Genomic DNA, 13,549 nt, shown 5'->3' with positions numbered 1-13,549 from the left:
AAGTGGATCGGCTGTCGGAGGCCTTTCTACTCAGAAGATTGCTCTTTGTTTCTCTTCCTCTCGATGGTGGGGGAGAGTTTGCTGCTGATTCTCAAGTCAAAGACAGCATGGCAGACTTTAACATCATAATCACCAAGTTATTTTGTTTTGCTGGTCTCCCCTCTCTCTGTGGTAGCACCTCTCTGTCCCTATATAACAGAGAGAAAGAGCCTGTGGCTTGTCAAATGGTCGGGTGAACAGGTAGTTTTTCCTATGCTGCAGATCATGGTCTTTATTGGGGGCTTCGTTTTTGCTTGCTTGGTAGGTGGTGGGGGCTAATACTTTCTGCCAAAATAAGTGGGTTTGTGGGAAGGGGAAGGTTGGTGTTTTGCTGCTTGTGTGTGGGAGGGGGGAGAAGGGGCTTTGGGGTTCTAATGTTTAATTCATTCTTTGGGGTACTCTTCTGCTTTTCGTGGATGTCTGTGAAGAGCAAGAATCTCAGGTTGTATACTGTATGCTTTCTCTGATATTAAATTGAGCCATTGAACCACTGCTGCGAGTACGAGTTGTAGAATCCCTGATAGTGAGTCCATAGATAGTGGAGTCATTTCAGAGTTGAGATGAGTGAAGTTATCCACACTGGTTGTGGAGCCTGATGGCTGAAGGGTAATAACCATTCCTGAACCTTGTGGTGTGGAATCTAAGGCCCCTGTATCTCCTTCATGATGGCAGCAGTGAGAAGACAGCATGGTGGGGTCCATGATGATGGATGCTGCTTTTTGTGTGGTGGTATTCATTCGAGATGTGCCCATTGGTGGGGAGCTCTTTGCCTGTGAAGGAGTGGGCTGTATCCAATACATTTTTCCTTAGTTCCTCCATAGGAAATCTCCTACTGGCCAAAGTGCTGGTGGAACTCAGCAAGTCAGCTAGCTGATAAACCCTACGACTGATGCACCCTCCACATGTCTTCGAGTTTAGCCCCAGTCACTCCACAAATCTACAATTAGCATAGTTTTGTTTTCCCTTTATGAAACATTTGGAAAAGAACAAACTATCAACAATCAAGAAGATTGTTATTGAAATAAAGTCACAGATGCTTTGAGTTCCAACGTAAAGCTACAACTTCCTTTAAATTTAATGACTAATTTTGGTAAGACTTAGCAAAGGGAATAATAGCAAAGCCTTATTCAGTTGCACACCTGGAGCCAGATGTACATAAAAATGTATAAAAATATCATAATATTTAGAAATATACAAATAGATGTTGAATGGAAAAATAAATGATTAAAAGGACTGTTTGAAATATGTTTTTCAAACATCAGATTAAATTCTTGCACAATGACCCTGTCTTGAAAACCAAAAGTAAACACTTAAGCAATTTTACCAATAGGCCTGCAGTCAATATTTGCTTTTGTATACTCTTGGGCTTCGATCTCTTGCCTGTTTACCAGTGTGAACATGAGTTACATGTATGGTTCCTGGCGATACCTCAGAGGACTCTAGTCCAAGCTCTTTAGTTTAGGTAAGTCTGATACACTTTTTTTACCCTCTAACCTAAAATGTTGCCCTTTGAAAAACAGATTGCTTCCAAAGATGTGAATATAATCTGGGAACAATTTGGGTTTGATCACAATTATATGAAATTAAACATCTTTATGACTTTAATCTAAATTACCTGCCACAATATTTTATTCATCTCTCCAGTGCATCCTAAACATGTGCTGAACACTCCCCCATGCTTTAAACCAGGGGTGTCAAACTCATTTTAGGTCACGGGCCGGATTGAGCAAAATGCAGCTTCATGCGGGCCGGATCAGTCGGACGCGTGCGAACGCAGCTTTCGTTGCCTCTGTTTTTTCAGCCTGCTCCCATGTGTCTCAGTCTCTGCTATAACTACAAAGTGTTTCACTTTACAAATTCCGTTTCTTATGAAGAAGACTGCCGAATAAACACTAAAAACCCTGAAAACCTGGTACCTGAATAAACTCAGCATTAGCCATATCATACGCCATAGGCGCTTCGATTACTGGGGCCAGCTTTAATAGTAATTAGATATTATCTCGCGGGCCAAAGATAATTCCACCGCGGGCCGGATTTGGCCCGCGGGCCTTGAGTTTGACATATATGCTTTAAACCATTAAGGAATTCTTCAAACATGGAAGGCTGGTAATGCTTCCAATATAATGTAATACTGTTGTGTATTACGTGAAAGCACTTCATCTAAAATCCAACGGCCTGATCAGGTCTTTTGTGTGCAAAACCTGCTTAGTGTATTAGCTCTGGGGTCCTTGGTGTCTGTGATGTGCTTGAGGATGCTTGACATTCACAGCGGCTACAATTTGATGTAATTCATCTCGGATTCAGATTCATTATTTATCGCATATACGTCGAAACATAGCATGAAATGCATCATTTGCATTAACAGCCAACACACCTGAAAGATGTAACTCACACAAAATGCTGGAGGAACTCGGCAGGTCAGGCAGTGTCTACAGAAAAGAGTAAACAGACGACGCTTTGGGCCAAGAAGGGTTTCAGCCCAAAACGTCAGCTGTTTACTATTTTCCATGGATGGTGCCCAACCTGCTGAGTTTCTCTAGTATTTGGTGTGTGTGGCTTTGGATTTCCGGCATCTGCAGATTTTCTCTTGTTTGCGCACCCTAAGGATGTGCAGACATTCCAGCACCGACAATGCATGCCCAGAATGTTCGGCAGAACACAGAACACAGCAAGCACCAACAAAACAAGCCTCCTCTATCCACCACCCACCCATCGATGTATCCATCGATACACACAGAAATCCCTTTTGGCATAACCATACATTTCATGCTCGAGTCCTGTGCCTGCATTCAGTGGCCACTTTATCAGGAACTCCTGTACATAGCTTGTTAATGAAAATATGTAATCAGCCAATCATTAGGCAGCAATCCAATGCATAAAAGCATGCAGACATGGTCAAGAGGTTCATTAGTTGTTCAGACCAAACATCAGAATGGGGAAGAAATGTGATTTAACTGTCTTTGACCGTGGAATGATTGTTGATGCCAGACGGGGTGGTTTGAATATCTCAGAAACGGCTGATTTTTATGCACAACAGTCTCTAGGGTTTACAGACAATGGTACAGAAAGCAACGAGAAAAAACATCCAGTGAGTGGTAGTTCTGTGTGTGGAAATGCCCTGTTAATGAGAGAGGGTAGAGGAGAAAGGCCAGACTGGTTCAAGCTGACAGGTAGGTAACAGTAACTCAAATAACCACTCATTACAACAGTGATGTGCAGAAGAGCGCCTCTGAATGCACAACATGTTGAACTTTGAAGGGGATGGGCTACAGCAGCAGAAGACCACTATGCATTCCATACTCCTTTATTAGGTCCAGGCAGTACCTCATAAAGTGAACACTGAGTGTACACCCCTTACAGAGAGCCAGCTTGACTGTTGGCTGAGGCGGTCGTGTCTGACCTTTGGATCCTTTGACAGGGATGTCCTCTTCAAGGGTCTTATTAGTGCGTGTTATTGCCACCGTGAGCAATGTATTCCCGAAGTGACCCCCACCTCCCCCATCAATGCTGCAGAACGTCTGCCTTCTCAGATTCTCAAACAAAGTCAAATGCAAGAGATTCTGCAGATGCTGGAAATCCAACACAACACACACGAAACGCTGGAAGAACTCAGCAGGCCAGACAGCATCTATGTAAGTGTATAGATAGTCAATGTTTTGAGCCGAGACCCTTCTTCAGGGAAGTCACCAACACCTTCCTGCCCCAACCCATCATAAATACCCTCCACACCTCTGACCCAACACTGTCATTCTCTGCTGCCTCAATTCCGCAAGCTCTTCTCAACTTCTCTGATGCCTCCGCAGGCCTTTCTGAATGAATGCCCACGATCCACAGTCTGTAACCCAGTGTGACAATTAGTGAGTACATTTCTATTGTGTACAACGTCGCAGACCGGGAGGTCTATGGAATATCTCTGCGGGAGTGGCCATACATAACTTCCCGCTTATCGCAGGCTTAATGTTCCTTTGGAGGCGTGGTGAATTTCTCGGTCACCATGTCTACTGAACACAGAGAGGTACAATGCCTACAGCTCTACTATAACCCAGTATTTGTCACTTTTAAAGGAGGAACCTAATTACATCATTGCATGAGTAAAATAAATGGAAGGAAAATAAGGTAATGTATTTTTTATGTGTTTTGTCGATGCCTACATAGTTTACCCCTTCCAACACTGAGGCATGTAAGGGACTCTGAGTAATCTGTGAGATCCCATTAAAACTATGAAGCAATGCAGTTGCTGTCAAGATACCTTTTGAAAGCTAATGTCTCATAAACACTTGGCAGATTTTGAAAGATGTATCAAGCTTGTGTCAGCCTGTGCTTGGTTCTAACAAGAGACTGACTCACTTTAGTCTGATTGTGAATGGGAAGGGAGTTATTGTGTGGTTCACCATGGGAAGGGTTTGGCTGCCTCGCCTGCAAACAGCCGTAGCTATCAGGCATACACAGGGCCAGCTGCATTGTGGTCCTGAGCTCACAATGCATGTGGAAATTAAACCATAAACAATGGGACGTTAATGTGTGCAGTGAGTGCCACCTTCCTTCTATCCAGAGGGCATTTTGAGGCTGGGAAGTTAACCCGTGTGACTGCATGATGAGCTGCAGGAAACGTATTCACTGTCCTCTGCTGAAAGGGTGCCTGGCATATTAGAGAAACACAGAAAGGACATTGTTTTGACATATCGGCAACAGACGTCAATCTTTATTTTAAATGCAACTGGCAGATGATGTCTTTCTGAGATAAAGTATCCCGCTGGTTGCACCACTGCCTGGTACGGAGGCTCCGATGCACAGGATCAAAAGAGGCTTCCGGGAGGCGTGAGCTCAGCTACCTCCACCACATGCACAACTCTCCTCACCACTGAGGACATCATTTCCAGGTGGAGGCATCCATTGTTAAAGTCCCCGACCATCTGGGACACGGTCTCTTCTCATTACCACCTCTGGGAATGAGGTGCAGGAGACTGAAGACCAATACCCAACATTTTACAAACAGCTCCTTCCCCTCCACCATCAGATTTCTGAATGGTCCATCTACACTAACTCACTATTCCTTTTTTGCAGTGTTTATCCGTCCCTCTATTTATTTAGCTTTTTAAGAAAACTATTTGTTGATTTATTATTTGCTTATTTATTTATTTATTTATTTATTGATTGATTTATTGATTGTAATTTAAAGTAATTTTTTATCTATTGCACTGTATTGCTGCCACAAAACAACAACTTTCACAACATACTGTATGTCAGTGATAAGAAGTCTGATTCTAATTCTTTATTCATCAAATATTTAATCCCTGAACCAATGAACCCATCACCAAACTCTCTCCCATTTTATCTCCTATCTCCTGGCCCTGTTTCTGAGCCTGATCGTTATTTTTTTCACCGAGGTCATCCAAGCTAAAACCCTAACCTGACATTTCTCACTAAAGTGATGCTGCAATCCTGCAGACTAACAGCATCAAAATGCCTACAGGCCTTTTTTTAGGTTCCAGTCGCACCCAGTAATGATTCATATCCAAAACTGCCTGAGGCCCGCTTTGCTTGGTCCAAGTGAATCCGCTTTGTCATGTAGTTATGTCATTCTTCTGCTATTTTGACTGTTCATTGCCTAACTATCTAATCATACATCAATTGAATGGCCATTGCAAGATTGTGCATTTACAACTTTGTTTTTGAAGTTCTTTGCAATATTAATAATGTCAAAGGTAAAATATTCCTTTCAACATTCCAGAGCTAATTTTGTTGATAAATGAAATAAATGAACTCCAATTCCAAAATCTTGCACTACAAATTTTAAAGTTAAGAAATTGGACCAAAGGCCAGCACAGGGGATAGCGTAAAGATTGAAAAACATAGGAAATAAGACATAATAAATTAAAATGTAGTGGTTAGACATTGCCACATGCTCTCCTAAAAATGTTTGATAAAGTGAATCATCAGATTTTGGACAAAAACATGTGTTTATTTGCTATTGAGTTGGTCTTGTCCCTGATAGTAAAAAGGATACTTTGTCTTCTGGCCAAATGCTTTCTTTCTGCATGAAATCTAGATACCCGTTTGCACGGATGGTCCTCTGTGATATGGTGAAGTGAAAATGGACAGAATAGACCCAGCTCTTCAGATCTGGGAGATAAGTGTTTTAATGAGCACTTCAGATAAGTGCATCTTAGGTACTTCATCTTTTTAAATGTAAACATCTTCAGCAGATTAATTGGACTTAACATTTGCAAGTTCTCTGAGCAGACTGGCTCATGTCTAAGCGAAAGTGATGATTGCTTACCATCAAGTAAATTATGTCAAAACATTGTAACGACTATGTGGAAAGTACTATAATCACAGGGCCTCCTTTTCTTCTTTATTTGAAAAGTCGGTGCCTATACATATATAATGGCACTTATCAGAGGGGCTCCGTGTCATTGACTTTTCTTGCACCTAGAATCTCCAATGATTTGTTTCAGACCAGCTTGTACTGGACTGGTGATATAAGTTCACATCACCCATGTGCTCTATGTTCCACTACAGGATTATAGCTGACAGAAAAAAAAGAAATTACTGCTGATAACTCTTAGGGATCTGATGCTTCTTGGAAATTCCCGAGCACCTCCGCTCCATCCGCCAAAAGTAGGACTTTTCTGACATGTTGGTCCACGGCCTCCTCTTGTGCCACGATGACGCCACTTCATATTCAGTCTGGGTGGCCTCCAACCTGATGGTATGAATATCGATTTCTCCTTCCCCCTTCTCTCTTCTTCTATTCCCCACTCTGGCCTCATACCTCTTTTCACCTGCTTATCACACGCTCCACTGTGTCCCCTCCTCCTTCCCTTTCTCCTATGGTCCACTCTTCTCTCCTATCAGATTCCTTCCTCTTCAGCCCTTTACCTTTCTTACGCACCTGGTTTCACATATCACCTTCCAGCCCTCCTCCTTCCCGTCCCCTCACCTTTTTAATTCTGCTGTCTTCTCCATTCCTTTCCAGTCGTGAAGAAGGGTCTCGGCCGGAAACGGCAGCTGATTATTCATTTTCACAATTGCTGCCTGACCTGCTGAGTTCCTCCAGCATTTTGGATTTCCAGCATCTGCAGAATTTCTTGTGTTTATGCTTTACTTCTCGAAAGTTGTTTCTTTGTAATTTTGTGAACAATATACCTACCAAAGTTGATATTTTAAAAGTACATTGACTTGTCATTGCTTGATGCAGAAGGATGCTGCAAGAGAAAAAGGATCTAATGCTGTCCCACCCATATATATATATGATGAATGAAGTCTTCTCGGGCTTCCAGCCGGGTACAGGTATCAATTTTAATCGTCATTTCAGTAACAAACTCCACCATCTTCATCAGGGATGATGCCTGGGCATGTCTAGTCCACTGGTGTATATATATCCATAGTCCATCCCACCTGATTGGTTAGTCCTCATCCAATCAGGTTTCATCTTTGGTCTCACTCTAAGTAAGAAGTGGAATTCAATGTATACAAGGTGGGACAGCGGATGAGGACTAACCAATCAGAGGGATGGATGACAGGGGTATAAATACCATTGGACTAGACATGCCCAAGCATTATTCCTGATGAAGGTGGCAGAGTTTGTCATTGAAATGTCAGTTAAAATCAATACTTGTACCCAGCTGGAAGCCTGAGAAGAATTTATTCATTGATGCAGTTAAGTTTGTGTCACAGCTGTATGTGCCATCTTTTTAATAGCAGTATTGTGAGAGATTATGAGTGGATGGCAGGCACCTGTAAAAGAGAGAGATTATTAAAACTAGACCAGCCATTGTTATCATGTGTCACTAACCCTACCCTCCTCCCCTCCTTCCCTCCTGGTTCCATTTCCCTTCCTACCTGGTTCCACCACTCACCTATTGGCAATCTTTTTTGTAACCTCTCAGTCCTGATGCAGGGACTCAATCTGAAACATCAGCTTACACCTCTTGTCTCTACAGCTGCTGCTTGACCTGCTGTGTGTTCCCAGCATTCTGTTTTTGATCTAGATTCCAGTGTCTGCAGTGTTGTTTGTCTTCATTGCCACACTACAGCCAAGGATGGTAGGAATAAGAATGGCAATCAGCCTCTTGATTTTTGACCACTTGCCAATAATAGAAGGGTAAAACGACAACAAAAATAGCAAAAGAGTGTGAAATAACAATACTATTTAATTACATAATATATTGTGATATGTTTACTTTTGGATGGTGGAGTGGAGCTACGTCTTCACCAAAGTAGGCATAAGGCACTCCAAGGTTCCCCTTCCCTCTGCCAGACTGCAGGTCACCCTGGGGCAAGGTGTGGCACCTGCTTATCCCCTAACCAGGGTCACATGAAGCCATGGGTAGATGGAGGATGACCATATGAGCAGCCGGTGCATATCACAGGTCCTGGTTATGCGACCACTAACACCAGGCAGACAAGCTCTGAAGACAGACGGACAGACAGACATACTTTATTGATCCCGAGGGAAATTGGGTTTCGTTACAGCTGCACCAACCAAGAATAGTGAAGAAATATAGCAATATAAAACCATAAATAATTAAATTATAAGTTAATCATGCCAAGTGGAAATAAGTCCAGGACCAGCCTATTGGCTCAGGGTGTCTGACACTCCGAGGGAGGAGTTGTAAAGTTTGATGGCCACAGGCAGGAATGACTTCCTATGACGCTCAGTGTTGCCTCTCGGTGGAATGAGTCTCTGGCTGAATATACTCCTGTGCCTAACCAGTACCTTATGGAGTGGATGGGAGTCATTGTCCAAGATGGCATGCAACTTGGACAGCATCCTCTTTTCAGACACCATCGTCAGAGAGTCCAGTTCCACCCCCACAACATCACTGGCCTTACGAATGAGTTTGTTGATTCTGTTGGTGTCTGCTACCCTCAGCCTGCTGCCCCAGCACACAACAGCAAACATGATAGCACTGGCCACCACAGCCTCGTAGAACATCCTCAGCATCGTCCGGCAGATGTTAAAGGACCTCAGTCTCCTCAGGAAATAGAGACGGCTCTGACCCTTCTTGTAGACAGCCTCAGTGTTCTTTGACCAGTCCAGTTTATTGTCCATTCGTATCCCCAGGTATTTGTAAGAGTATTGATAATGGCTGCAGTGGCCCATCTTGTAAGGCCCATCCAGAAGAAAGCAATGGCAAAATTTGACAAGAGCAATCATGGTCAAAAGACCATGATCACCTACATCATATGGCACTGCACATAATTATGATGATGATGATATGTATTTCAATCACAAGTTATTTTATTGACTTAATTACATATTGTGTTACTGTTGTGATCGTAAGCATAACAAAGTGCAATTTTATGAACTTCAGTCAGATCATTATGAAACAATATACAGGCACCATTAATTTCTTCAGGACGCTCTGGTTGTTCCCCCTTTCCAAAATACCTTCTGGGTTGTTGGGTTAGTTGCCATGGTAATGATCCCGTAGTATGTTGATAAGCGGTAGAATCTGAGGAATGGGAGTAGGGAATGATTTGATAGAAATGTGGATCAGGGTAGGACTAGTATAAAACTGAGAGTTTGACGTCAGCTTCTATCATTGGACTGAGTGACCTGTTTCAGTGTTGATTCTCTCTATGTGAATCTTAAATGATTTTCTGGTTAATAGTTTGTATGCTTCAAGCTTCACTGTGAAGACGAACTGCAAAATGGGATCATTGCTCTAGAATATACTCGCAGAACAAATGCAAAAGTATTGTTCAATTTTAAATTCACTTGTGTCCTGTCATAAGATAAACATAAGCTCCCAGCACATTTCAAATGTTACGTGTCGTACTCCCCTCTCGGACAGGACGTTGTGGTTAACGCTCCACTGCAAAAACCACAGGACAGAATCTAAGCTGACATGTTAGTTCAGTGCTGAGCAGGGTTTAAAGCTAAAGATTTGTTTTATTTCTGGCAAGTACAGTACATCGAAGCAGGCAATGAACTACATCATTTGTGTCAAATCAAATCAGCGTGGATTGTGTTGGGTGGCCCACAAGTGTCACCATGCTTCCAGTACTCACAATTTACTAACCCTAACTTTGGAATGTGGGGAGAAACTGAAGCACCCGGAGGAAACCCGGGCGGTTACGGGCAGAACATACAAACTTCTTACAGACAGCCACGGGAATCGAACTGGTGCTGTAATGTTATTGCTCTAACTACTACGCTGGAGAGTTGTCATCCTGTTACTCAAAATGTTAACTGTTAAAATGTCCACTCTTTAATTAATGTCATCAGAACTGTCATGTAGTCATCATCATGTTTGAGGAATCTCCCGAAAAAGGTTGCTGCATTTCATGATAAAGTTTTTAAACTTATAAAGCAATTAAATACTTGTATATCTGTATAAAAAATTGCTGTCTTTAAAGATTTCCATCTTTATTGTTTGCAATTTGGAACTTAACAATTAGAATTGTCTTTCACTGACATCAGTTATAAAGGAATATGAAATAAAAATAACTAGGATTTGGTTCTGTGTTTTCCATTTCAAATCCTTTTTGCAGTTGTTACAGATGACATTGTTGCAATCACAGCTAACATATAAAATCAGTAAGATGTATCAGAATATCATATTTACTAAAACAATAAACAAGTTAAAGATAAATAAGTAAACCTTGTATCTATGACTTATTTACTCTTAAGGTGAACTTGTATGTCTATATCTGTTGACAATGACTTACAAGACCAAATGATGAAAAGGCATTCCGGGCTCCAGACCAGTCAATCATGCAATACCTCACACAGTCAAAGGAAGCAATACTTTAAAACATGATGTCAGTATCCCATACATCTGGAATATGAATGACTAGGTATTCTATTCAACACATTACGTAGTTAAGACTTTTAGTGTGACCATTTCTGCATTGTTGATGGAATTTAAGTACCCTGGAATAGGAAATTATGGAAAACCAGCAGGATTCTGAGCTCAACTGTGTACCAGAAAGAGACATTGTTATTAGCCTCCTCTGGCAGAAGTAAAGTTCAAAGAAAACTTATTATCAAAGTAGCTATATGACAAGATTGAGAGTTATTTTCTTGCAGGCAATGACAGTAAATCCAAAAAACAGAATAGAATTTATTGAAAGACCGCACCCAACAGAACAGACAAACAACCAATGTGCAAAAGACAAAAAATTGTGCAAATACAAAGGAAAGTCGGCACGGACTAGAAGGGCCGAGATGGCCTGTTTCCGTGCTGTAATTGTTATATGGTTATATGGTTATATTATAAAAACATTATAATAAATAAATAAGCAACAACTATTGAGAACGTGAAATGAAAAGTCCTTGAAAGTGAATTGATAGGTTGTGGGAACAGTTCAGCGATGGGGCGACTGAAGTTGAGTGAAGTCGTCCCCTCTGGTTCAAGAGGCTGAGAGCTGAGGGGTAGTAACTGTTCCTGGCCCTGGTGGTGTGAGTCCTGAGGCTCCTGTATCTTCTTCTTGATGGCAGCAATGAGAAGAGAGCGTAGCTGGGACGGTGGGGGTGCTTGGTGATGGATGCTACTTTCCTGAAACAGTGCTCTGTGTGGACATGCTCACTATTAATTTTGTGTATGCCGATTCATTTCAAGCATGAGTCCAAAAGATGTCATCAATCAAAGTTAGGTTTACAATAAGTTAACATCATTTCAGGAGATAATCACGTGGATAATGTTACTTCAACATATCAATGCAGCTTCAAAGAAGGCACGACAGAAGTTATATTTCATTAGGAGTTTGAGATTTGGAATGTCATCAAGGACACTTGAAAATTTCTACAGATATACTATGGAGAGCATTTTAACTGGCGGCATCACTGTCTGGTATTGGGGTAGGGGAGGGGTTTACTGCATTGGATTGAAATAAGCCACACAGAGTCGTAAACTCAGTCAGCTCTATCATGGGCACTAGCCTCCATAGTATCCAGGACATCTTCAAGGAGTGATGCCTCGAAAAGGGGGGGTGTCCATCATTAAGGACCCCCATCACCCAGGTCAAGCCTTGTTCTCGTTGCTACAATCAGGAAGGCACACACTCAGCGATTCAGGAAAAGCTTCTTTCCCTCTGCCATCCAATTTCTGAATGGACGTTGAACCTATAAACTCTATCTCACTTTCACTACTGTTATATTTCTATTTTTCACAACTTATTCAAGTGAGCAATTTAATATATATATTTTTTTTCATTGTACTGTTGCTGCAAAGACAACAAATTTCACAACATATGCCGGTGATATTAAACTTCATTCTGATTCTATAGTTTTTTTATTAACTGGGGTTACGTAGTTCCAAAATATAAATCTTCCCAAGAGCAATCCAAACCCATCTATTCTGCTGTATTTATCACTGGATATCAACTCAGTGAGTGCAGGTCAGGCATGTAATGAGAGAGTTCAATTATAAGGAAACTTTGTGCTGCCTGGAGTTTAGAGGCTGGGGAATGATTACAAAGTTTTGGAAAAATTTCTACAGATGCTCGGTGGAGGGTATCCGGACTGACTGCATCACTAACCAATATGGAACCACCCGCGCTCAGGAAGGGAGAAGTCAACAGAAGGTGGTCAGTGCAGCCTAGTGCATTACATGGAAAGCCCTCTCCACCTCCAAGCACGTCTGCTCTTCCCTATTCTAGCATGGAACCGGAGTTACAGGAGCCTTAGATCCCACATCACCAGGTTCAGGAACAGTTATTACCCTGCAACCATCATGCTGCTGAACCAGCGAGAGTAACTTCAGTCACCTCCACTCTGAACTGATTCCACAACCCACAGACACAAGATGCTGGAGAAACTCGTCAGGCCAGGCAGCACCTATAGAAAAGTGTTCAGCATTTTGCGTGTGTTGCTTGGATTTCCAACATCTGCAGACTTTCTCTTGTTTGTGATCGGACCACAACCTACAGATTCAATTTCAAGGACTCCACATTTCACTTTCTCAGTATTATTTATTTACTGAAGTTTTATTTGCACAGTCTGTTTTCTTTTGCACATTCATTGCTTGTCAGTTTATAATTTTCATAAACTCTTTTGTATTTCTTTATTTTCCTGTAAGCGCCTGCAGGAAAATGAATCTCAAGCGAGATGATGAGTCCTGACTCAGGGTCTCGGCCGGAAACGTCGGCTGTTTATTCTCTTCCATAGATGCTGCCTGATTTTCTGAGTTCCTCCAGCATTGTGTGTGTATTGCAGAGTACTGCTGCTCAGTAAAATCTTCCGCTCTAACAAAGTCAGCTGCAGAAAATACAGACCTATATTCACCAGACACAGGACGCCAAAACAAAATATACATGATTTATTCAACGGCTCTTCACCAACTGCTCTGGAACAGCCCATCAACATTGTTACAGAGAGCAGTTATTGACATCACCCTCTTTAACCCATCAACATGGCTTAAAGAGGTGACAGCCGTGAATAACATTTGTCACAGCCGATATTATATTTTCAACTGTCTTCCCTCTCTGTTTTGAATAAATCGATTTTACCACTTTTATGAATTTTACAAAGTTATCGATTGATTCACCAGTTTTCAAT

The 13,549-nt window shown here is 41.8% G+C and overlaps 1 long non-coding RNA gene across 1 annotated transcript in view; it reads left to right on the top strand.

Annotated features, from left to right (window-relative positions):
* The first annotated feature begins 1,426 nt into the window (after positions 1-1,426).
* The window catches only part of LOC140730073 (uncharacterized), a 100,862-nt gene continuing 88,739 nt past the window's right edge, over positions 1,427-13,549 (top strand). The window contains exon 1 of the long non-coding RNA XR_012099515.1: positions 1,427-1,501. This is a non-coding gene — a long non-coding RNA (uncharacterized lncRNA). The remainder of the gene's footprint in view (positions 1,502-13,549) is intronic.

Source organism: Hemitrygon akajei, chromosome 1, assembly GCF_048418815.1.
Source record: "Hemitrygon akajei chromosome 1, sHemAka1.3, whole genome shotgun sequence".
Classification (NCBI taxonomy): Eukaryota; Metazoa; Chordata; class Chondrichthyes; order Myliobatiformes; family Dasyatidae; genus Hemitrygon; species Hemitrygon akajei.
The sequence above is the reverse complement of the archived record's forward strand: the minus strand, read 5'-3'. Positions and strand labels throughout refer to the sequence as shown.